This window comes from Rhipicephalus sanguineus, chromosome 10, assembly GCF_013339695.2.
Source record: "Rhipicephalus sanguineus isolate Rsan-2018 chromosome 10, BIME_Rsan_1.4, whole genome shotgun sequence".
NCBI classification, from domain to species: domain Eukaryota; kingdom Metazoa; phylum Arthropoda; class Arachnida; order Ixodida; family Ixodidae; genus Rhipicephalus; species Rhipicephalus sanguineus.
The window spans coordinates 123,752,002-123,778,001 of record NC_051185.1 but is presented as its reverse complement, the minus strand read 5'-3'; positions in this window follow the sequence as shown (position 1 = coordinate 123,778,001).

The window sequence follows — 26,000 nt, the reverse complement described above, 5'->3', positions numbered from 1 at the left end:
AGCCTTCGCAAGCCAAATCCCTTCCCTGCCCTCTTCACTTGACACATACGCATGAACACGTCATGCGCATGCATGGTCACGTGCGCATGACGTGCCCGAGCCAACCCGAGCACGCGAGCGGCGTTGCACAGCCGCTACCTTTTTTTTATGTAGCGGCCGTGGGCGTTTTGTCGGCGTTCTCTGTGGTGTACTGCCTGTTTCTGTGGGACGGGCATGAAAGTTGAGACATTTGTACGGGCACGAGAGTGGCGGTATCATGAGCCAGCGCTGTATTAAGGTTTACTTGGACGCAGTAGAATAAATGAGCATAATGAGTGCTCGAACGCACCAGAACATTACTTTCGTTTCCAGGGCTGGCGTCTGCTCGATGCGCTAACTGCGGGGACACGTACGCATGGGAAACGGAGGCACATTAGCCTCACATCTCGCTGAAATTCATGAAAAAAAATTAAAGACGCACACATTCCTTTTGTGTGTCTTATTATTTCTCTCAAGTTTTATTAATCTATTCAAGCAACAAATTACACAAACTACACATGTCGTGTCAAATAATTATCGCAGTGTCACGTGCTACTGTTGAACGCGCAGTGTATGCATTGCGCTCGTTAGCTCAAAATTGTCAAACCTGGGGAGGGGCCATTACATTACTGAGATGATGTGGGCTCAGGCCTTTTTTTTTTACCCACAAAGATGGCCCAATGCACACACTATGGACAGATTACAGATACACACACCTGAACAGCTTCCAGTCTATCGTCTGTAGCTGGTCATACACAAGTCATACACAAGTCATGCCGCGCTGCATGGTGACACTGTCATCAAAGGTTCAGACGTGTATCGGGACAGAGGCCCGGCGCTAAACTGTCTGGGACATTTCCCAGCAGAGTATAGGTCCAGGACACAGCTCGGCCACACTAGAACACACCGATGCCACGTGAACACAGACCCAGGTCACGGGCTTTGGACACTCAAATGGGAGTGCGGGTCCCACCCAGGCAGCTCACGCTAGTTACATGGCCGACTGTCCAGCGCGAGCCCCATTTATCGGCGGCGTCTTCTCGATCGCCACGATACAAACACGCAATCGGCCGCACACCTCAAATTAGCCAAGTTCCTATTGCAATTTTGAAATAGGAAGATAGCAGAGTGGATCACAGAACAGATGGGAGTGACCGATATCCCAGCAGACATTACGACGTGGACATGGGCAGGTTACTTAATGAGAAGGTCAGACAACCGATCATCCCCCCGAATGATGGAATGGATATCGAGAGAGTGGAAGCAAAGCCAAGTACGCAGAGAGCAAGATGTGGAAACGAAATAAAAAAAGTATGCAGGCATAGAATGCAACCAGCTGGTGCAGGTCAGGGAGGGTTGGAGGTCGTTGGGACAGGCCTTCATTTTGTAGTGGACATAACATGGGCTGATGATTATGATAAGAGTTTATTGACATGTCGGCAAGGGTACTGCTGGCTATGTAAAGTGCGGCATCAGGTTGGTGAGTGCTGCAATCAGCAACACAATATCGTCTAAGTAATCCTTCATAAAGTATGGCACGGTGTTCTTTAGAATATGAAAGCGCTTCATGCGCCCAATTACTTGTTCTACACGGATGCGCCGGCAGGAAATTTCCCGTGACTCTGTCACTTCCGTTTGCGAAAGCTGGTTCTTTCCTTTAGTGTAGGCAGGTACAACCAGTCTCACCCCGAGTACTGCCAGCTCTTCGGTAACATTGAAGCCCCTGTCTGCCATCACTTCATCACCATATTCCAGCTTCTTAGTGAAGTCTGTCAGGAGGACTAACTGCTTGTCGCTAACCTTGCCGCCCCAACACTCTGAAATATAAGAGATAAGCCCGTTCGGTGTAATCCCCACCAGCACTTTCACAGTGTTAGAATTTTTGTACGATGACCATGTTGTGCTTTGTGCAGTTGAAGCACTTGCTTTTTCGAGACGAATCTCCGTGCTGTCAATGATTACACGGACACGGCGAAACCTTTTGCACTTGAAAGTCTTTGGTTGCCAGGCATAAAACGCCTCATCGTCTGGCCACACAACAAGCCCCTTCAACTCGGTCACCAATGTTGTCAGGGCACTCTCAAATATTTTAGAAGCATAATTCCTTGATATTCTGAAAAGGTCTGCCAAGAAACAAAGGTGAATATCAAGGCGCAGCCTCATCAAAACAAGCAGTACTTGGTCTTCACAACTTAGAGTATCCCCAGAACAGCATGATTTTCTGTAGAGGGAGACAACCCAATTGAATGTTTTCTCATTAGGCAGGCCTGTATAGTATGCGACCTTGTCAGAATTCCCCATTATCTTAGCATGCCCCCACGGAGCGGCATCTCCATGTTCAAAACTTGCTTTGGCCTGAAGCTCTTCAAGTTCCTTTTCTAGGGCTGTGACTTTTTCCTGCAGGGTATTGTAATCGAGGCACTTCTTCACATATTTCTCCTGCATGTGCAGCTGGAGGTTACCAGAAAACACTCCGATGTGGCCTAGTGGTCCAGGTGAGCCTGGTGGCGAGGACGACACGTCCTCTGGGACATCACATGGCCTCACATTGTCTGAAACAGGAGAAATGGGTGATCAGTAGCTACTACAGATTGTCAGATGCTCTGTGTCTCTAACAACTTTCGGTGAAGGATAAGTACTGAAATACATAAACTTCAACACAGATCACACCTTATTGTCCTTGCAGCCTGCAAACACTCAGATAGGCTAGGCTACAAGCACCTGAAATTGAACGTGGTGCCACAGGCTATGGCTATGTGTAAGCCGTGGAGACAGTTCCATATTCACTGAATGCCTGTTAATTGGGCAGGTTTTGTTGGTGCACATGGCAGCCTTGAAATTATTTTCTGTGCAACACTGCGCTTATTAACAACCATTTGACCAGACATTGCGGACACCATTTGCATTACCTCAACGAAATGTTTACACTTGAGATGCACCGCTGTCACATGGCGTTCTGAGTGGCAGTGGTACTTCCTGTTACAGTTACTGTGTAAAAAAGTAACAGTGTTACAGTTTCAAGTTAGCTTAAATGTGACTAGGTCAACAAGTTACTGACTAAACTACCGGTAACATGTTACCAGTACGTGGTTACTGCCCAGGTGTGCTGTATGGCAATGATTTAGCAGCAGTAGTCTGAATGTTTGAAGTTTACATTACGCAGTTTGGAAAGGTATGCCAAGGCTTTTGATGGTGTATAGTCGAAAGCCGCATACTGCTGAATGCGAAACTGACATTTTTCCAACGATTGTGTGCTTAATTTCTTTCTTTCTTGACTCCACTAAAGCACTCGATACTGTACTTCATTGCATGTTACTTCCAAGTTATCTGCCCTTTGTATAGATTCAGTAATACTATCTCGGCTTTGTAACTCTTTCCAATATATTTGTTCTATAGTAACAAATTGCACTGTTTACCACTTCATTCTCCTCTCCGCGAAACTGACATTTTTCCAACAATTGTGTGCTTCATTTCTTTCTTTCTTGACTCCACTAAAGCACTCGATACTGTACTTCATTGCATGTTACTTCCAAGTTATCTGCCCTTTGTATAGATTCAGTAATACTATCTCGGCTTTGTAACTCTTTCCAATATATTTGTTCTATAGTAACAAATTGCACTGTTTACCACTTCATTCTCCTGTCCGCACATTTTCACACACTCACAAGCGTTCAGTTTCATGCGCATTTATGGTAAAACACAGGCACTTAAGCCATTAACATTACCTCATCTACCTCTAATTGTGAAACTATCCGCGATATGTTGCCTGTTAATGCTGTGTAATGATGTTGCGCTTTAGTATTTGTAACCTTTGTTTTGTTTTCTTAATTTCTTTTTGCTATACACTTGTTTTTCTGTGATGTAGTTACTGACACCTCCCTTACTCATTGCCCTTCATTGGGCCTGTAAGGTATTGTTTTCTGAAAAAATAACATAAACAAGCAGATCTAGCGAAATAATACATTGATTTGGGTGAGTTGGTTGAAATCTCATGAAAAGGCACTGCGCAACTGTGACAAGACACAAAAGAAGACACAACCACATCAAAGCATTTACAGCTAACTATTTTTAGCAACTGTTGTTCGTCAACACTTAAGATGTGATTGTGTATTAGTGTCCAACATCAGTCACACTATGCCATCAGTCAAGATGCCCTCACTTTTTGGTCTGGAATTGTTCATGATGGAATAAAAAGAGTGGGTTGGTCAGCTGTCTCCTGGCTTCACAGCCTTGTGCAGTAACAATGCATAAAGTCACAGACATAGGAAGAATCAAGAGGGTAGATGTATAAACATCACATTACAAACTGTGCATGAAATGCCCATAAAATTTGTCCTATAGCAGCTGAGTGTAATGCACAAGTCATTTTTTAAAACTACATCTTATGAGACTGGTTTAAAAATGGTCACTTCAAATCAGTAATGAAACACACTTGTTGCTTTATAAGAATGTTAAAGGGACACTAAAGAGAAACAATGAATCAGTTCAGATTGACAAATTGCACTCTGAGAACTCTAATGTCATTATCTAGCCACCGTAGGTTTATTATTACAGGAGAACATGAAGTTCAAAGTTTCCTTTTTAAATTTCGTGCCGAAAGCTCCGTGCGTGACGTCACGGATTTCAAAGTGTACTTATCGTATTTTGGCGCCATTGGCTCAACAAAATTTGCTCAGACTTGGTATGTTAAGTCTACGGCCCCCCTCAGAGGGCAATGTACTTGATTTTTACCGATTAGGAACCATGTACGTAAGCCCTAGCAGGCGCCATCAAAATATCTGACGTCACGGCGATTGGTGTAGAAACTTCAAGGTGGCGTCGCCACCCACATTTTCTTTTTGCTCGTTTGCTCGCTTACTAAGCGTCTTCTCGCAGCAAGTGTGGTGTTTTTGGTATCGTGAAAAAGTAGTTTACTAATACAAGAAAAATCGTTTTGTTCTTTAGCGTCCCTTTAAACGTTTTGTGCAACCAGAGATAGTTCTTTTTACAAAACTACCATTTGCTGAACTGGTGTAGCAAATGAGGGCAACAAGGAGACTGATTTGTAACTTGATGCTGTTAGCCAGTAAAAAAAGAACGTAACATATGCGTGACAACTATCATTCTGAGTTCTGAGGTCTAAGAATGAACTGAAATAACCACGGTTTTTATCTTCCTCAACCTGCACAATTCTGAATGCAGAGTGGCCAAGTGAGCGCTGTGTGTAGTTTGTGTCTTGATCACTGATAAACAAGCTGTTTGATGTAAAAGAAGCATGACTTACCGCTTGAGTCTGCTTCGTTGTTCAGCTGCAACAATGGAGCTGCAGCTTCTCTGTCTGCTTCTGATAACAAAATAAGGAAAAATTTCAGAAAACTTCTAGAAGAAGCACAAAGCCACAAGGAAACCCAAACGGATTTCTCACAAAGATTCTTAATTGCCAAAAAATTCGTCTTGGTCTGGGGATCAAGCCCCAGACCAACACCTTTCTGGGTCAGTCGCTCTACCAAGTGAGCTAACCAGGAAGCTAGCAATTGGCAGTGTGACATAGAATTGATCGACAGCTCAAAGCACATGGACACATATATTGCAAATCAATTCTGTGAAATTCTGCAAGGTGGCGGGATTCCGCAGAATTGATTTGCCGCATAAACACAGCACCACACATGCTAAGGAATAACAAAACCCACAAGTTTTAGAAGGCTTGAGCTAATAACCAAGCACATGAAAAGAGTGTTAAGCATAGAGAAAAAGAAGTTCTTTAGGTCTTTTGAAAAAGGAATACAAAGAAGTCCTACAAAACTCTGGCATCTAGTCAAACTGAACGGCAAAGATACAGTGTCTATTCCTCCACTTGAACTAGATGAACACTTACTTCATAGTGACATTGCAAAAGCCACAGATCTTAACCAATACTTTAGCTCTGTGTTTGCAGGCCGCTCAAGTGGCGATGCCATTTCAGCACAGACCTCTGCGAGTGGAGAGCAAATGGAAGATGTTGATCAGTGGGGCATCCAGAAATTGTTAGAGAAATTATGTGCCTCAAAGGGCGCTGGTCCGGACAGCCTACAATTTGCTTTACTTTATATGTGTGCACGTTCTGTATCAAAATACTTGTTTTGTTATCTTCTCAATTTCCGTAAAGCGTTTGATTTAGTATCTCACTCATTACTGATTCAGAAGCTGACCTGGTACAACATAAACTTTTCTGTTATCGAATGGATCAAAGCATATTTGAACTTCAGACGGCAGATGGTAGTCCTAAATGGAATGCAGTCCGATCAAGTGGATGTTACTTCAGGTGTGCCGCAAGGGTCAGTGCTGGCGCAGCTTCTTTTTCTTATCTACATGAATGACATCTGTTGTGGTATTTCCTCCAGTCTACGAATGTTCGCAGATGACTGCATATTATACAGAGTTATTCATACCGTAGATGATCACACTGCGCTTCAGAACTATTTGTTTAGCACCTGGTGACATAAACGTGAAAAAATTTGTTTATATGTGCTTCACTAGAAAAAAAACGCTGTAATGATTTTAGTTACACTATTAATGCAAAAAAACTGGCAAAATTGTTCGACCATAAGTATCTTAGTGTTTATTTTACTGCAGATTTATCCTGGCGTCGCCATATTGAGTATGTCATGTGCAAGGCTTCAAGTGTTCTAGGTTTTCTTAGAAGAAATGCAAGAAATTTGCCTATTGACGCAAGAGAGCTCTTGTATAAAGCCAATGTTAGACCAATACTTGAATACGCTTGTTGCGTTTGCAACCCTTGGCAGCAGGTGGACATTCAAAGGATTGCAAGAATTCAAAATTTAGCTGTGAGATTTGTTAATGACGATTATACCTGCCACTTTAGCGTGACCAGTGCAAAAGAAAGCCTTGGATGCGAGCTGCTGTAGCAACGTAGGCAATACTTAAGGTTAAAATTTTTTCACAGTATATTCCATAACACTGGTATTAACAGGGATTTTTACTTGCACAATCCTGATTACGTCTCACCCCGTCTTGATCATGCCTACAAGATAAAGGAGATAAGATGTAGGACGAACTATTTCAGGATGGCGTTTTTCCCCAGAACAATTCGAGAGTGGAAACAAACTGCCTCATTACATTGCCACTGTTATGTCCCTTGAAGTATTTGCTTCCTCTTTTCAGAACTCGTATTGTAAATAATCCTCGTGATCCCCTGAGGGGTATTTGCTTGTGTGTTTTTCGTACTAAAAATGTTTTGCTATGTTGCTTTTCTTTTGTCCATTTTGCTACTTGCTGCTGTACATTTGTTCATTTACCTGCTTTTGGTTGGCTATGTTTGTATTGTACTCCCCCCCCCCCACCACCACCACTGTAATGCCAAAAGGCGCTGTCGGTATTGTAATAAATAATAAATAAATAAATAAATAAGACTGTAACATTGATGTCTTTTGCAACATGCTTTTGCAAATGTTGTGAAAGCATGACAGGTTTCTGAAATGTTTTTTTAAATTTGTATAAGAGTAAGTTACATCATTATGAAATCATTCACACCATATATTGCAAAGCACCTTGCATAATAGCAGCCACAGCACATTCTTGCTCTCCTTGTTAGCATCACTCCTCAACTTTGGCCCATTGTGAAGTGTGCAGTGCTAAATGCCGCTGTGAAATGGCCCTAATAGAGTGCACATAGCACTACTCAAAGTGTGTGTTCAAACTCGGCAATGCTAAGAAAATATATTTTATGCGTCATTTCATCGGTTCTGGGGAAATTAGTGATTTTGAGGTTTAAGTGCTGCCTTCTGCCATTGTCACCGGTGCATGGCTCAACTCTGCACCACCATGTTGCACAGAGAAGTAAGCCCTTCGCATAACCCATGATGGCAGTAGAATTGGGTGTATGTTCAACAGGATTGGTTGCTTATGCAGTGTCACTCACCAATGTTGTGTCAATTAAATGGTGGCTGAAAACTCTACTAGTACCGCAGCTACGATATGATATTACGCTGCACAATTGTAGAAAAACGTAGGACTTGTTCCTGGCCTAAATACCACACTTGCCTGCCTTTACTCTCTTAGCCTTGCGGACATTTTGTACAGTAGCAAGACGTGTGGACAGAGCAGAAAGCATTTTACATCCCTGAATACCTTGGCTTTCTTTTCCTCAGCAATGCAATCCCTCAGCAATCTTTCCCTCACAGAAAATGCAGATTGGCCACATGAACCCTGTATGCTGTCTACCAAGGCCAGACATAATACATGAGTGTGACAAAGCAGGCATGGCTCACCTGTTGGAGTTGGATCCACCTCACTGTTTCCTAACAGCAACAGTGCAGCTATGGCTTCATTGTCTGCTGCTGATGAGAAAAACATCCATACCATAACTTCAACTAGTGCTTTATGAAAAATTCATGAAGGTTAATTATGCAGCGCCAGTATCAATCTACACCACATATGCTAAAGACGAGAAAATCCCTCAAATTTTACAGGCGGGGCAGATTATGAGAGCCCTTGGCATAGGTCGGCAAAAACTGGGGAGCTCATTCAGAAATATATTTTGCCCATAGGGCTCACTCAGACTCAACAAAATTTTCCTCAACTGGACTCACTCGGACTCTAATACACGAAAACATTACTCAGACTCACAGCTCGATCTGAGTCAGGGCGAGTCAACTCATAAGTTCCTTGCTTTTTTGACCATGGTGTCAATGCTCTTTAACACCAATATCTTGCATAATCGGTGATTTACTTGGCGCCTTTTGATCTCGTACCTTCAAATACGAGCTATCGGTGGATGCAATCCAGTAACAGGACACTCATTGAGAGATATGACTCACCCGACATATCTTTATTAAGAACTTCCCATGGAAGAGTTTGTAGGCAGGAAGGAGAAGGTCAAAGCATCTCCCACCCCCCCTCTTAACTCATCCCTCTGATCAATAAATATTGAGCTGGGAACCATGTATGAGTGGCTGAGGGAATAAACGTGAGCTGACATCACGCTGATAGTAATACTGAAGTTGAGTAGATAGGACCATAGGTCAGCAAAATAATTGGAGCTCACTTATCACCAAAGAAATTATTTTGCACTTGGGGCTCACTTGGACTCAGTAAAATTTTTCTCAACCGCACTCGAACTCACTAAAGTTTTACTCACGCGGACTCAGAATCGCGACTCAGTCCGAGTCAGAGTGAGTGCCGACCTACGGTTCTTAGGCCTTTCTTTGATTCATGAAATCTTAATCGAGCAATTCTGAAGAACAAGCTATTCCGGCAGCACCGTCAGAAATTAAAACGTGCTTGTGCGGCTAAACATACAGTGCTTAAAGCAAAATCGAGGTTAACTTCGGGAAAATTGATAACTCGTTCTAGGCATAACTATAACAACACTTGGCTGCTGTTTCATTTTAAGACATAGTAGAAATTTTTCATAATACAGTACATCAACACAGTAAAATATAAGCATCATTCTTGAGCACATACATTAGCTTTGCTGTCTGTTCCCCAGTCTGCATGAGTGTGGCACAACGATTCATACATAAAGTGCAAAGACCGGTAATATAAACGCGGCATGGTATTTTTCAGGGCTTCTTATTAACTAGAAGTGTGAAGTAAAACAAGTGGGCTCACCAGTACATTCCATGTTGCTCAACTGCAACAATGCAGCTTCTCCATCTGCTTCTGATAACAAATAAAAAACATGCCATAATAGTTTATGACATTTGAAAAGTGCTAGCATACTTTTTGTTTACTGCATATGAGCACACGAAGAAGGAAGGTACACCGACCAAATAACAGAATAAAAGAAAAGATGTTGCATCTTCCACACACAAGCCTTACTCACAATGAGGCCAATCAACTAGCAATGTCTCATATAGGCTTCAGCACATTATGCAAGCACCGTGCGTAGGAAAAGGGAAGCTTTCCGTTGTTATGATTAAGTGTGTGTGTTGTAGTTGTTTACATTGATGTTGTGTACAAGATCCCTTGTGCAGATTGCAAACGTATCAACATCGGGAAGAGTGGCAACTTTCGACAGCTTTTGCACCAACATCAGAATGATGTGGAAAAGGAGAAAGTGGAGTCTAATGCACTGGCAGAGCATGCGGCTATGACTTATCACGCCATTGATTGGATGAATGCGAACATCATTGGGAGGGAAATAAATGGGTCATCGCGCTTGCATCTCGAAGTACAAGGCAGACACTTTATCGTAATGATGGAAACCTTCCCTCATCCTGTGTACAGTGCTTGCATCACATGCTGAAGCCTATATAAGAGACACGTCTAGCCGACTGGCCTCATTGTGAACAAGGCTTCCGTATTAAGCCAAAGCGGTTTTATTTTAAACTTTTATTTGGTCGGTGTACTTTCTTTCTTCATGTTTCATCCCTACCAGACAGGTTTCCGTAGAACTCTCGATTGCATATAAGCACAGCAACACATGCAAGATAAAAATGTCCCCAAATCTCGCAAGTGGGTAACACTAGCAAGAGCTAGAAATTCTGTGCAAGAACAATCAACTTGCCTGCTTCTGCATCAGTGTCTGGCTCCGTACCAGAACTAACCGCATCAGAGCATCCTGCATGGGCGGCTGGATCGCCACTTGAGGAGACATCGTAGTTAACTGCAGCAAGATTGCATCAATCAGCAGACTCAACGATTAGATGGCATCTTACACAAACATGTTCACAGAGCCAAGACTGTTCGGAGAAAAATTGACAGCTTCTAATGCTTTTCACGATATTAGAATTTCTATGCTCTGCACTGTGAGAGAGATCCTTGCGCTAAAGTGACACTGCTAAGAAATAAAATACAACATGCGATGCATTTTTTGTGTGTTGCAGAAAAGATGTTCACACCACTGAATCCGTTGCGTCGTCAAATGGTCACCACAAAACATTGAGACCGCTGACAGTTACGAGAACGGAGGTGTTATAAACGCCATACGTTATCAAGTTTTTCTGGCGGACAGAAAAGGCAGCGTATACAACCAATGCGCGACATAAAACTCTAAACGAAGCAGGGGAGATTTTCTGCCGCGTGTCAGAAGCAGAATTTGTCATTTCAGGGTTAGTGGCTGCCGGGCGAAAATTTCAGCAAGGGCGCGCAAAACTATAAAATCTGCGCGACACCAAACGCTTACCTGAAACGCGTTTTCGTTTCCAGCTACGCTCGAAACGGTTGCACTTCTTTGTCAGCGCTGCAGGGTCAGCCTTTCTGAACACAAACACGCTAGGTGCCCAGTCCGGATGTCCGGGAAATGGAGACGGAGCGCCTGAGTCAATAAAATATAATCACTGACAAATCATGCCGAACAACGGATAATACGCCTAAAATCTCGAGGCAACAGGATTTACTTGCCGGTGATGAAGTGTAGGCCGCAAATCCTCGTGCTGTCGGACGGCTGCCATTGCTCGCGGCGCACAGCTTGCACCCACGCTTTCCGTCGGCCGATTTCCTTCGGAAACCGAAAAAAACCGATGCCGCTGCCTTTCCTGGCACGCTTGGTGCACCCAACAGCGCAGCAGCTGACAACCATAGCACAATGCTGCTAAACAAACACCGTTAATGTGTCTTGGCGATACCAACTGCAGCACTGAACAAGCACGCACGGAGCAATGTTTTGCCAACCACCCCGCTGCCGCGTGCGCCGAGGGGTCATGTGACCTGACGTCACGGGCCGTGAGTGACGTAGGCCGGTAGAGGTCTATTCTTCAAGAAGTGCGGTGTGTGGACATGTGTGGTGGAAAGTCAAAATCGTGCACGAGACGGATACGCGGCAGGATTCCGGCATTGTTTTCGGCAGAGATCACCGCATCGAGAAACCAGTGGCCTCCTGCTTCCATGTTGAACTCGCTCACCTCATATAAGGCCACGTGTTCACTACTGTTACGTGCCATCAGATTTTTGTTCTCTTCTTATCGCGTATTTTCTATTGACCATCGTGTTTTGTGTATTCTGATATGGTGCGCTTGCATTTTTTATTCGCTACTGTTTTTAGCGATCCAACGGGCACACGTGAGTGGTTTTTATGCACGATCCCTTTCTGTTACAATCTTACCTTTAGATGAGGAATGCGTGCGTGTCTATCATGTTTAGATGTAGAGTTCATGGGATCTTGTGGTAAAGCTCGCAATGTTTTTCGCGTCGCGTGCAGCAGTTTATCCATTTTTTTGTCCCTTAAGTTATCACTGAAAAAATTGCAATTTTCGCTTAGAGGATAACGCTAATTTAATTGCCAGTCATGTGTTGCGAATGCCTACCGTTCCTTGGTTAATTTAATAAACGTGGGGGGGGGGGGGGTGCCCCGCTGCTCGTAATTAGCTCTCCTAGTCTAGTTGCCACTCTTCATCTCGCTTTTTCGGCTAGCCGCATAACATTATCTTTCTTTTCTTCGGGTTCGTCTTTAATCCTACTTTAATGCTGCCTTCGTTTACATCTCCAGAATTTTTTTCGTGATTCGGCACCGTCCTTAATGAAAAGGCCGATATCGTCCGCAAAACGCAAGCAGCTAAGATATTCTTCGTTAATCCTTATTCCTATTTTTGCCCGTTCTAGTTCTTTCAATATTTGTAGTGAATGTGCCGCGCATAAAGTTGAAGAGATTGTAACTCTTCGCATAGGCGTGCGCACAGTGGGGCAGGGGGGTGGCCGGCCCCCGTAGTCACCTAAGAAGAGGCGGGCGCAAGGTCTGCCAAACACATTGACCTAATAGGGAGCGGGGGGGGGCGCCGCGATGAACCTTCGCCCCCCCCCCCCCTCTGAAGGGGAACCCTGCTCACGCCTATGATTTTGCGCCTCGCCCCATTCTCGATTAGGATTGTCTTGCTTTTTTTGAGGAATACGGTGGCTGTGGGGTTGTTTTAGATGTTGGCTACGGTATCTGTAGATGTTTAGATATTGTCACGTGGTCGTGACGTCGACGAAGACAGCAGCAGGCCTTTGCAGGGTGAAACTGTTTATTTGGCCGAACTTGTGGCCGGAAAATAAGAACTAGCACTACAGCAATACACGCTGTACAATGATAGCGGCGAACAGGGCGTCGTCCGTCGATCAACTGACCAGCGCTGAAGCGCGTCGGCATTTAAACATGTGCCGTCGAATATTCCAGCGTTATCGCTGGCTGTCGTGCAAATTCTAGAATAAGCGCGAGTGTGCGCGTCTTGCGCGCAATCTTAACAAAACGATCTACAATGATCGCGAAGGCTCTGGAACAATGAGGCGCGGTTCGCGCTGAGCGTTGCTGACAGTCTTTGTGGCCGAAAACCGAATACAGCAAAAGTAATAAAGAAACGCACGTGGCAATGCCCCCCTCTGAAAAAGCATCGTCACGATGCTTAAAACAGGCCGATGCATGCAACAATAAATAACAAGAATAAAGCAACAAAGTACAATAAACAATAAGCACAAAAAAGCACAATAATCAAGCAAAATGACAGTCCTCAGATTTGCTAACGCGCGTAATATGGTTTGAGGCGCACGACATGGATGACTTCAGGTCGTGCACGGCGCCGCTGAGAGTTCGTAATGCCGTCAGGGACAACCTTGTAGTCGAGTGCGCCGAGGCGTCGAAGTACCCTGTACGGTCCGAAGTATCGTCGAAGAAGCTTCTCACTGAGTCCCCGTCGGCGTATTGGCGTCCATACCCATACACGGTCACCGGGTTGGTATTCCATGTGGCGTCGTCGAAGGTTGTAGCGGCGGCTCTCAGTCATCTGCTGGTTCTTGATCCGTAGGCGGGCGAGCTGTCGTGCTTCTTCGGCGCGCTGTAAGTAAGCGGCGGCGTCGAGATTTTCTTCGTCGGTGACGTTGGGTAGCATGGCATCGAGCGTCGTTGCCGGGCTTCTTCCGTAGACCAACTTGTACGGCGTCATCTGCGTCGTTTCTTGGACGGCCGTGTTGTAAGCGAAGGTCACGTACGGAAGGACGGCGTCCCACGTCTTGTGCTCAACGTCGACGTACATGGCCAGCATGTCGGCGATGGTCTTATTTAGGCGCTCGGTGAGGCCATTGGTCTGAGGGTGGTAGGCAGTGGTCCGGCGGTGGCTTGTCTGGCTGTGCCTCAAGATCGCCTGAGTTAGTTCCGCAGTAAACGCCGTACCTCTGTCGGTGATCAGGACCTCTGGGGCGCCATGACGCAGAACGATGTCTTCAACGAAGAACTTCGCTACCTCGGCGGCACTGCCTCTATGTAGGGCCCTTGTTTCGGCGTAACGGGTCAGGTAGTCGGTAGCTACGATGATCCACTTATTACCACTAGTCGACGTTGGGAACGGTCCCAGGAGGTCCATCCCGATCTGCTGGAACGGTCGCCGAGGTGGCTCGATCGGCTGAAGAAAGCCCGCTGGTCTTGTTGGCGGTGTCTTGCGTCGCTGACAGTCTCGGCATGTCCTTACGTAGCGAGTGACGTCGGCGGCAAGGCGCGGCCAGTAGTACTTTTCCTGTATTCTTGCCAGCGTTCGGGAAACACCGAGGTGTCCTGCTGTCGGGTCGTCGTGCAGGGCCTGGAGGACTTCTGGCCGCAATCCTGAAGGCACCACGAGAAGGTACTTGGCTCGATTCGGTGAGAAGTTCTTTCGGAGAACGCCGTTACCTAAGAAAAACGACGCCAGTGCTCGCTTGAACACTTTCGGAACGACGGCGTTCTTGCCCTCGAGGTATTCCATAAGGCCGAAGTCGTCGGCACTTATGGTTCCCAAGAAGTAGTCATCGTCCTGGTCGTCTTGCGGCGGCGGTTCCACGGGGGCACGAGACAGGCAGTGGGCGTCGAGTGTTTTCTTCCGGACTTGTAAACGACGGTAATGTCGAATTCTTGAAGTCTCAAGCTCCATCGTGCGAGACGACCTGAAGGGTCCTTCAAGATAGCTAGCCAACACAGGGCGTGGTGGTCGCTCACAACTTTGAAGGGCCTGCCGTAAAGGTAGGGGCGAAACTTTGTTGTAGCCCAAATTATGGCAAGGCACTCCTTTTCTGTCGTAGAATAGTTTGCTTCCGCCTTTGATAGCGACCGGCTAGCATAGCTGATTGCCCTTTCCACTCCGTCAGTCCTCTGCACAAGAACGGCGCCGAGTCCTACATTGCTTGCGTCGGTGTGCACTTCCGTTTGGGCGTATTCGTCAAAATGCGCGAGTAACGGAGGCGTCTGCAGGCGTCGTTTTAGTTCTTGAAATGCTTCCCGCTGCGGCCTTTCCCACTTGAACTCGACGTCAGTCCTGGTAAGGCTAGTAAGTGGCTCGGCGATGCGGGCAAAGTTTTTGACGAACCGCCTGTAATAGGCGCACAGGCCAAGAAATCGACGCACGGCCTTCTTGTCGGTAGGCGGCGGGAATGTAGCGATGGCGACTGTCTTCTGGGGGTCAGGGCGTACTCCGGACTTGCTTATCACGTGTCCCAAGAACAAAAGTTCCTCGTACGCAAAGCGACACTTTTCTGGCTTCAGGGTGAGTCCGGAGCTCTTTATTGCTTGAAGTACAGCTTCAAGCCGCCGTAGGTGTTCGTCGAAGTTTGAGGCAAACACAACGACGTCGTCCAAGTACACGAGGCAAGTCTGCCACTTCAAGCCAGCCAGCACTGTGTCCATGACACGTTGGAAAGTTGCGGGTGCCGAGCAAAGACCAAAGGGCATGATTTTGAACTCGAACAGGCCGTCTGGTGTTATGAAGGCAGTCTTTTCTCGGTCTCTCTCGTCTACTTCGATTTGCCAGTAGCCGGTCTTGAGGTCCATCGACGAAAAGTACTTGGCGTTATGGATTCGATCTAGGGCATCGTCTATCCGTGGGAGAGGGTACACGTCCTTCTTCGTGACCTTGTTCAGGCGACGATAGTCGACGCAAAAACGTAGGGTTCCATCCTTCTTCCTCACCAACACCACAGGTGACGCCCACGGACTCTTGGACGGCTGGATGATGTCGTCGCGTAGCATTTCGTCGACCTGTTTCTTGATGGCCTCGCGTTCTCGCGTCGAAACTCGGTACGGGCTCTGACGGATTGGTCGGGCACTTTCTTCTGTTATGATGCGATGTTTCGCGACTGGGGTCTGTCGAATTCTTGACGACGACGAGAAGCAGTCTTTGAATTGTAGGAGCAGGGCTTTTAGCTGGTCTTGCCTGTGCTTCGGGAGGCTCGGGTTGACGTCGAAGTCGGGTTGGTTTCGTCGATCCGTCGAAGCAGGTTCAGTAGCATCGAAGAGGGCGAAAGAACTGCTGGCATCCACGAATTCGTGGATGTAGGCGACCGTTGTACCAATGTTGAGGTGCCTATATTCGTGGCTGAAGTTTGTCAGCACTACCTTAGCTTTGCCATCACGCAGCTCGGCTATGCCTCTTGCGACGCAAATCTGACGGTTCAGAAGTAGGTGCTGATCGCCCTCGATGACACCTTCAAGGTCTGCGGGTTCTTGAGTTCCGACGGAAATGATGACGCTGGAGAGAGGCGGAATGGTGACGTGTTCTTCTATCACATTCAACACGGGGTTTCCTGGCGTCGTGTGTGGCGGCAGCGCTTTTTCTGAGGTTAGTGTTATTGACTCAGATCTCAGATCGATGACGGCGCCGTGGTGGCTTAGGAAGTCCATCCCAAGTATCACATCCCTGGAGCAATGCTGTAAGATTACAAAGCTCGCAGGATAAGTCCGGTTATTGATGGTGACTCTTGCGGTGCAGACTCCAGCCGGAGTTATTAGATGGCCCCCAGCGGTCCGGATTTCGGGCCCTTGCCAAGCGGTCCTAACTTTCTTCAATCTTTTGGCGAATGGTCCACTGACGACGGAATAGTCGGCTCCAGTGTCGACGAGAGCGGTGACGTTGTGGCCGTCGAATAGTACGTCGAGGTCGCTAATCCGTCGTCTTGCGTTGCGGTTAAATCGCGGCGTCGGGTCACGGCTAGGTCGGCTTGTCCCGCTGCTTGTACGTCGCGTCGACAGGTCTTCAGGGACCGAGGTTTCGTCGTCAGGGCTTCGTCTGCTTCGCGTCGTGTTCGGCAGGTCTCGTCGCGTAGTCGTCGTCGGCGGCCGCGGAGGATCTTCGGCATTTCGTCGCACAGCAACCGCACCTCCATCGGTTGCTGCCCTTAGTTTCCCGGATACGGGCTAGGCGACCGGCCCCGGTTTGGGCCAGTGTGCTGCCGACGGTACGGTGACATGTAGCGGCCGGGCGACGGCGAGCGGGAAGGTCGTCGTTCTTGCCACTGTGTTCCGGTCAGGTAGTCGTCGATGTCGCGAGGCCGTTCGCCTGGCTGCGGGCGCGGCGCGTTGACGGCGAATCCGCGTAGCCCCATCTGTCGGTACTGGCAGCGGCGGTACGTGTGGCCGGCCTCCCCGCAGTGGTAGCAGAGCGGGCGGTTGTCAGGGGCGCGCCAAACGTCGGTCTTTCGGGGGGTGTAGCTTTGGCCTGCAGGCGGGCGGGATGGCGTCGGAGGTGGCGGCGGTGTCTGGCGACGGAACTGCGATGGCGCGGGGCGTTGGTGATAGCCCGGAGTGGCGACAGCATGGCGTGCAACGGCAGCATAGCTCATGGCTTCCGGCGCAGGTGGCGGCGGTGCAGCAACTCCCAGCGAATGCTGAATTTCCTCGCGAACGACGTCGGCTATGGAATGCACTTGGGATTGCGATGCAGGAAACATCTTTCGGAGCTCTTGGCGCACGACCGCCCTTATCGTCTCACGCAAGTCGTCGGAGCCCAGCGCATGTGCTTCCCCGTAGTTCGTCGTCGGCATACGGCGGATGTATTGCCTCGTACGCATTTCTAGGGCCTTTTCAATCGTTGTGGCCTCCGAACTGAACTCCGCGACTGTCTTGGGCGGGTTGCGTAGAGCAAAGAGCAAAGAGCTCTTGCTTCACTCCCCGCATCAGGAAACGAAGCTTTTTTTTCTTCTGACATAGCCGGGTCCGCGTGCCGGAACAGTCGGGTCATTTCTTCGGTGTACATCCCGATGCTTTCATTCGGGAGCTGTACACGGGTCTCCAACAGCGTTTCGGCTTTTTCCTTGCGGACGACGCTGCCGAAGGTGTCCAAAAATGCGGCGCGAAAAAGGTCCCAGTTCGTCAGCGTGGCTTCTCAGTTCTCGAACCATATCCGAGCGGTATCTTCTAGCACGAAATACACGTGCCGTAGTTTGTCTTCACTTGTCCAATTGTTGAAAACAGCGACCCGGTCGTACCTTTCCAGCCAGCTCTCTGGATCTTCGAGCGACGACCCGTGGAAGATTGGCGGCTCCCGGGGCTGATGCAGTCGGATCGATGTTGGAGCTACTGGGTCGGTCATCGTCACAGTCGAGGTCAGGGCGTTAGGTTGCCTGGCGTTGCCGGGAAGAGGTCCGTACTCTGGCTTTAGTCCTAGCTGCCGGCGGCTGCTTCGACGATCCGGGTTTTCTTTGCCGTCGTCCTCCTCGCGGCTTGGGCTTGGGTCAGCGCTTCGCGGGGGCGTCCGGATCATGGAAGCAGCAGCACCTCCACCAGATGTCACGTGGTCGTGACGTCGACGAAGACAGCAGCAGGCCTTTGCAGGGTGAAACTGTTTATTTGGCCGAACTTGTGGCCGGAAAATAAGAACTAGCACTACAGCAATACACGCTGTACAATGATAGCGGCGAACAGGGCGTCGTCCGTCGATCAACTGACCAGCGCTGAAGCGCGTCGGCATTTAAACATGTGCCGTCGAATATTCCAGCGTTATCGCTGGCTGTCGTGCAAATTCTAGAATAAGCGCGAGTGTGCGCGTCTTGCGCGCAATCTTGACAAAACGATCTACAATGATCGCGAAGGCTCTGGAACAATGAGGCGTGGTTCGCGCTGAGCGTTGCTGACAGTCTTTGTGGCCGAAAACCGAATACAGCAAAAGTAATAAAGAAACGCACGTGGCAATATTCCTTTATGGCATAATTATTCCGGAACTGCTGGCGTGTGTTCATATCTGTGAATAAATTTGTGTTTATCACCTTGCAAATGTGTTGCTCCTTAATTTCTCAGACGCATGCGTAGTTGTTGCAGCAGGCCTTTCATCAATTTAGTTGTGTTAGAGACAATATTGACTTTCGTTCTCGGCCTTGCACGGTTCGACAGAATTGTGGGTCTTATTCGCACACTAAGACATCAGTGGAGCAGTAGTTCTAATTAGGAAGCATTTTTCGAATATGGCACCAATGGTAGTCGATGAATGCCGTTGGGCCGCGAATAGTCTATTTTAGCGCTGCTGACTTACAGTACAGTAACCACAGTAATACCGAACTGCCGTGGTCGGCACGCAGCCATTTTACTTTATAACACATGTATCAGCCTGCCTGATCAAGTTACCTTACGCATCGAGCAACTACCGCTGGTGTCCCCATATAAACTAGCTACGTGCAGACCACGACGGTACAGTACTTAACGCACGGTAAGCCACCACTGCTAAAACATAATAACGGGTGTAAACGGTCACGCTGGCGGCTACCGGACGTCGGCGGGGCCGACACCACGCCAGCATTGGCTAGCATGCATAGGCCCAATGACGACTTGCCATCATCGGCTCAATAACGGCAGGCCCGTCTCGGACAGACGCTGGCTAGCCTACGTCGGCCCGAAGCCGGCAAGCACACATCGGCCCAACGGCGGCTAGCCGACGTCGGGCCGATGCGGGTGAAAGTAGCGCGAGCGTGATTTGCCGACGTGGGGCCAATATTGCTGCCGTCATTCGCCGACGTTGGGCCAATATCGGTCCAATGGCCGCGTGCTGCCTGGGAGGCATTACCACAAACCCTCCTTCTTTATCAGATGTTAACAAAGCCTGTTCTTTGTCACGCAGGAAGTTAATAGCTTTCTTGACATTCAACTGCTTACTTTTGTTGACAGCTGACCTAGACACGAGGCAATCAACACCTTCCGATATACATCTGTCTTTCTCTTCACACTGTGCTTTCTGAGCTACTCTCCTAACCAAAGAAGCTAGACCTACCGGATTTTCATTGGGCTCAACGCAGTGCTTAGGGCCACAACTCAAAACATCATTCACGAAGTCAGGTAGATCAAACTGCGCAAGCGACGTGACTTGCTGGGACTTTTCACTATTGGTCGCCTTGCTCTTTTTCCAGGCACACAGTACCGGCAGACAGTTCCGCCATAAAAATTCAGTCATATTCACAGAGTCCCGCGTCCAAGTATGAAGCAAGGCTTCTCTGGTGTAGGGGCACGTGGAACGTGTCGCAGCGAGAACATGAAGGCACACCCGCAGAAACCGAATCTGCCTCTGAAGTTCTGACCTGAGCATCCTGGTTATTCTTCTTGCGTGGCCCGTCGAGGCAGTACAGGGTAGGAACATTGCTTGCACCTCAGGGGGCACGAATCCATTGTTCAGGGCAAAGGAAAGCACTCGCGTTCGACAGCTGGCAATGGCGACAAGGTTGACGTAGGTTGCAGAAGGATTGGTACACAAAGCGAAAGGTAGAACAGGGCCCATAGAATTAGAAAGTGTTACAGTTAAAGGTGAAATTTGGGCTAGTTGGTCTTGACTTAAATACATAATATAGCGGAACAAAAACAAGGACAGAGAAAGAAGCACACAGGACGACCGCTAGACTTCAACTGAAAATTTTACTCTGGACACGTGACATGTAAAGTGTAAAACAACATCTAAACTGATGGAAACGTCACCATTCTGCCTTCGCATCAAGCTGCACGTGCCAAGCTACGCGTCGCGCATGCGCCCTTCCAAGAAGCCAATCTCCTTTTTCGTTAGGACAATTGCGCCTCCCTGTTTATATACATGGCCTCACAGATCTCACGTCGTATCTGGTCATGACGCCTCCCCAACACCCGAGTTGCACCAAATGCTGGGGCGCACCCACAACGCTTACAATGATCGGCCAAGTGGCCCCCCGCGGCAAGCGATGAAACCGCTGCTCGATGCTCTCTTAGCCGGTCATTCAAACAGCGCCCCGTCTGTCCCACGTAACATTTTCCGCACGACAAAGGGATACTGTAGACGACGCCTTCAACACAGGAAACGAAACTGGTAGCGTGTTTTTTTGTGCATCCTTGCGTTCTATTCTCATTCACAGCAGGACACGGCCTTCTCAAAGAAGTAAGGAATGAAGCACGTTCTTCCACAAAGGAAGACCGAAGCCGACTTGGTATTCGGCGGGTGGGGGTGCCCTACATTCATCAGCTTACGAATCGCTTGAAAAAAGTGGGCAAGAAATGCGGTGTTGATGAGCTCTGCACTGCACCGGGTAAGCTGATGCGGCTGTGTCCTGCTGTGAATGAGAATAGGACGCAAGGATGCACAAAAAAACACGCTACCAGTTTCGTTTCCTGTGTTGAAGGCGTCGTCGACAGTATCCCTTTGTCGTGCGGAAAATGTTACGTGGGACAGACGGGGCGCTGTTTGAATGACCGGCTAAGAGAGCATCGAGCAGCGGTTTCATCGCTTGCCGCGGGGGGCCACTTGGCCGATTATTGTAAGCGTTGTGGGTACGCCCCAGCATTTGGTGCAACTCGGGTGTTGGGAAGGGGTCATGACCAGATACGACGTGAGATCTGTGAGGTCATGTATATAAACAGGGAGGCGGATAGGTGTGTAAGTGTGCCCTCAATTGTCCTAACGAAAAAGGAGATTGGCTTCTTGGAAGGGCGCATGCGCGACGCGTAGCTTGGCACGTGCAGCTTGATGCGAAGGCAGAATGCTGACGTTTCCATCAGTTTAGATGTTGTTTTACACTTTCACGTGTCCAGAGTAAAGAGAGAGAGAGAGAATTTTATTTGAAGGCAGAGAGGTCGGCCTGAGCTAGTGCGCTCTAGCCTGCTACTCTGCACAGGGGAAAAGGGAAAGGGGAAAAAAGGAGTGATGAGGGGTGATGATGGGGAGAGGAAAGAGATATGCGTATATACAATAATAGAATAATCACGTGACGTAGTGGTTTCGCTATAGTCTTGTGTCCAGTTCTGTGCTCCTAAGAAAATCTATCACAGCCTTGATAGGAGTTGGTGACTTTGTCTGGTCGCACATAGCTGACAAAATACCCGTCTCACTTAGTGTTGCCACACCGATTCCTGACAACGTTAAAGCAAGTGCATTACGTTGTGACACGTAAAGTGGGCAGTCACAAAATATATGTGCTGTTGTTTCATGTACTTGGCATCGTTCACAGTTCGGGCTGTCCGCACGGCGGATGAGGTGTGCATAGCGGCGAGTGAATGCAACTCCCAGACGAATCCGGTGCAGCAAACTGGCGTTGCCTCGGTTCATTGTAGCCGGGAGGCGAAAAGTCATTTCCGGATCTATTTCCCGCAGGCGCCTGCATCGATGGTCTGGCTGAGACCAATGAGTGGTTATGCACTCTCGCATGAGCAATCTCAATAAAGAGTTCACGTCACCTCGCGTGTACGGTACTTTCACGTCGGTGGGGGCGTTAGAGACAGCGGTTCTTGCTTCAGAATCAGCAAGCTCGTTGCCTACCAATCCACAGTGTCCAGGAATCCATTGCAGTGTAACTGAATGACCAATCTTCTGCGTAGGGTCGAATGCGTGAATGATTTCTAAAGCAAGTGCATAATATTGTCCCCTTCTTGAGCAAGAGTCAATAGCTTGCAATGCGGATTTTGCGTCTGAGAGTATCGTCCATTTACGTGGTGATTGTCCGCACACGAATTGGATAGCTTCCCGTATCGCAACAAGTTCTGCAGCTGTTGAAGACGACCTGTGATCTAATTTGTACTTCCGGGAGGTACCCAGATGAGGAATCACAAAGGCTGCAGTCGAAGCGCACGGAGTCACAGATCCATCGGTGTATATGTGCAGAGTGTCGTCGTAACGTTGAGTCAAATATGCCAAGGTGAGTTGTTTGAGCGCAGCACACGGAACGCGACGCTTCTTCGTAATCCCGGGTATTTGAAGGGACACCAGTGGCCTGTTCAGCGTCCATGGTGGCACTGTGGGGATGATGACTGGTGTAAAGTCAGAAGGGATGACGTGCCTGTGTGTATCGAGGCATCGTGAGTAGGTGCAGCCTGGTCGATCTCTCTGGAGCGAAGACAAGGGATGGTTTGCGTGGCGAGTCAGCAGTCGAAGGTGGACTCGAAGGGGTTCACAAGACAAGTAAACCTCTATAGGGCATGTACGTGATTCCTCTATGGTGCCAGAGGTTGTTGTACACCTTGGTAGCCCTAGGCACGTTCGCAGCGCTCGCGCTTGAAGGCTCTCCAAAGTACGGATGCATGTTGCACGCATACTGGAGAGCACAGGTGCACTGTACCTTAGATAGCCAACGAACAATGCCTGGTACAACTGCAGGAGACTCTTCTCAGAGGGGCCCCATCTTAGTCCTGCTACAACTCGAAGAACGTCTACAAAACTAACAAGTTTGGTTCGTAGCGCAGTGACATGCTTCGTCCAAGATAGGCTGCGATCAATGACGACACCTAGGTATCGGTAGTGCGTGACAGCAGGAATCACTGCTCCGTCAGCGAAGATCGGGTACCGCGTCATTGATTTCTTTGTAAATACCAATGCAGCACACTTCGTTGTTGAGAGTTGCAGGCCTTGACGGCGCAAGTACTTTGACGTTACTGATGTGGCGTGTTGAAGTCTTGCTCGCAGTTGCGGACGCGTCGCTCCAGATGCCCATAGGCATATATCGTCAGCGTAGGTGCTGACTTTGACAACGTTAGGGAGGTCAGCTGCAAGACCAATGAGGGTGATGTTGAAAAGCATGGGGCTGAGGACCGCGCCTTGTGGAACTCCACGGCTGACATGGTGCCGGCCCGTGTCACCATCAGGCGTCGACATGAAAATGGTACGTCCCTTAAGATAGCTGACTATCCACGCGTGAAGGCGGCCTCCTACGCCGATGTCTTCAAGCGCATCAAGAATGGCCTCATGAAGGACGTTATCGTAGGCGCCTTTAATATCCAAAAAAATGGCGCCTACTAACCTCCGACGTTGTTTTTCTTTTTCTACCGACGAAACTAGGTCAACGACGCCGTCTATTGACGATCGACCCCTTCGGAAGCCATTCATGAAATCTGGCAAGATGACATTGTTCTCCAATAGCCATTCCAGTCTCGTCAGCACCATGCGTTCCATTACTTTGCCGACACAACTGGCTAGGGCAATTGGCCTATACGAAGAAAGTTCGTGTAAGCACTTGCCTGGTTTCAGTAAGGCCGCTATGCGACTGCACTTCCACTTGTCTGGGACTGTTGCCGTGTCCCACGTAGAATTGTAGTAAGACAAAAGAACTTTCCGCGCCTCCTGGCCAAGGTGACAGAGAGCCGAATAGGTGATCCCGTCAGGCCCTGGCGCAGACGAGCGTCGGGAGGCGGCAATCGCAGCGTCGAGTTCGTGCATAGTGAACGGTACGTCGAGGCGACCGTCAGAAGATGGTGGTGAGGCGCAGTATGAAAGCGATACCGGTGAGGAGAAAGTGCCTACCAGTAATTGACAATAATCTTCTGCAACATCTACTTCACTCCGGCCTTGCTTTAGTGCGACAGCTCGGAAAGGAGACAACTGTTGTGTAGGTGTCTGAAGACTCCGAACAACTTGCCATATTCGCGATAGAGGCTTCCTGGGGTCCAGAGATCCACAAAATGTCCTCCACCGTTGTCTGCCGAGTTTGTCGAAGTGTCGTAATATATGCCGTAGTGCTCGGCGAGATGCAGACAAGTCTGATGGTGATCTCGTCCTCCTATACTTTCTCTCTGCAGGACGACGGATTGCACGAAGGTGTTCGTATTGTGCATCAATCTGCGATCTTGGTTGTGGTACACTGACATGCTTCGTATTTGCACTTAGGGCTGATGCGATGACACTCTCTATTTCAGAGAGAGATTGGATGTTGGTACACTGGGAGTCCACAGAGGTTTGGAATTCTTGCCATTCCACGCTTCGCACTGAAAAAGGAGCCGAACGGCGGAATGCTTTCAGTTGAATGTATGTCGGGAGATGGTCACTTCCGTGTGTCCATGTCTACACACCAGGAGGTGGTTGGCAGGAGAGCCCTAGACACGAAACAAACGTCCAGACAGCTGGTGTACGATGCGCCACGAAGAAAAGATGGTGATCCATCGTTGATGGACAGCAGGCCCTGATTTAGTAGAAGATCAGCAATGTCCCTGCCGCGGGTGTTCATTGAAGCTGAGCCCCACATGGGATGGTGTGCGTTGAAATCCCCAACTAATACATGTGGACCTGGGCAAGCTTGGAGCACAGATAAAAGGTGAGTGCAGTCCACACGGCTTCTGGGGGGGATATATCCACCGATTATTGAGAGTGAACGCCGCTTGTGTTTCACCGTGAGGCATATATATTCATTTGAAGCATGGGAGGCCACGTCATGCCTCACGAACGTTAGGTCACGACGTATACATATCATCACTTTACTCGCACTTCGGTCGTCGCGAGACCACAGTGTCACGTATCCGGAAAGCCGAAAAGACGACACCATATTCGGCTCGCATATAATAACCACGGGAAATTGGTATTTAAACATCCGTTGTCGAAAGTCAGACAACCGGCTTCGCAAACCTCTTGCATTCCACTGCATTATTGCAGATGCTCGAACGCGCTCTTCGAATGAATTTGCCATATTGTTCTAAGCAAGCGCTACCAGGAGCGGTTCCAGCACGTTCAGGATCTGCACTGCTGCCTTTGCGCCCGGCGTCTGTAGCTCGCAGAGAATTGCACGAATGGACTTCAGCAGGTTCTTCAGTATGCTCTGAGTATTTTCAAAGTCTTGCCTATCGTTATGAGCCACCGTTGGAGATGCAGCCCACGATGTTGTCTTGCCTATTGCTCCAGACGGTAGCGAAGGCCATTCAGCATCTGAAGCATCGGCGTGCTTCGCTGGCTCGGCTTCCTTTTGTGCGTCACTCGGACGGGGTGCTCTACAGATGGGAGTAGAGGCGTTATGCTGCGCAGTCATGTGTTTGGCCTGAACTGTTGTTGATTTATCAAGCTGGTGGCCACTGTGGTTCCGTTGGCGCCTGCGTGCGGAGCGGCGTCTATGACGGCGGATGGATGAGACAGCTTCCCTGTGTGTCGAGTTGTCCC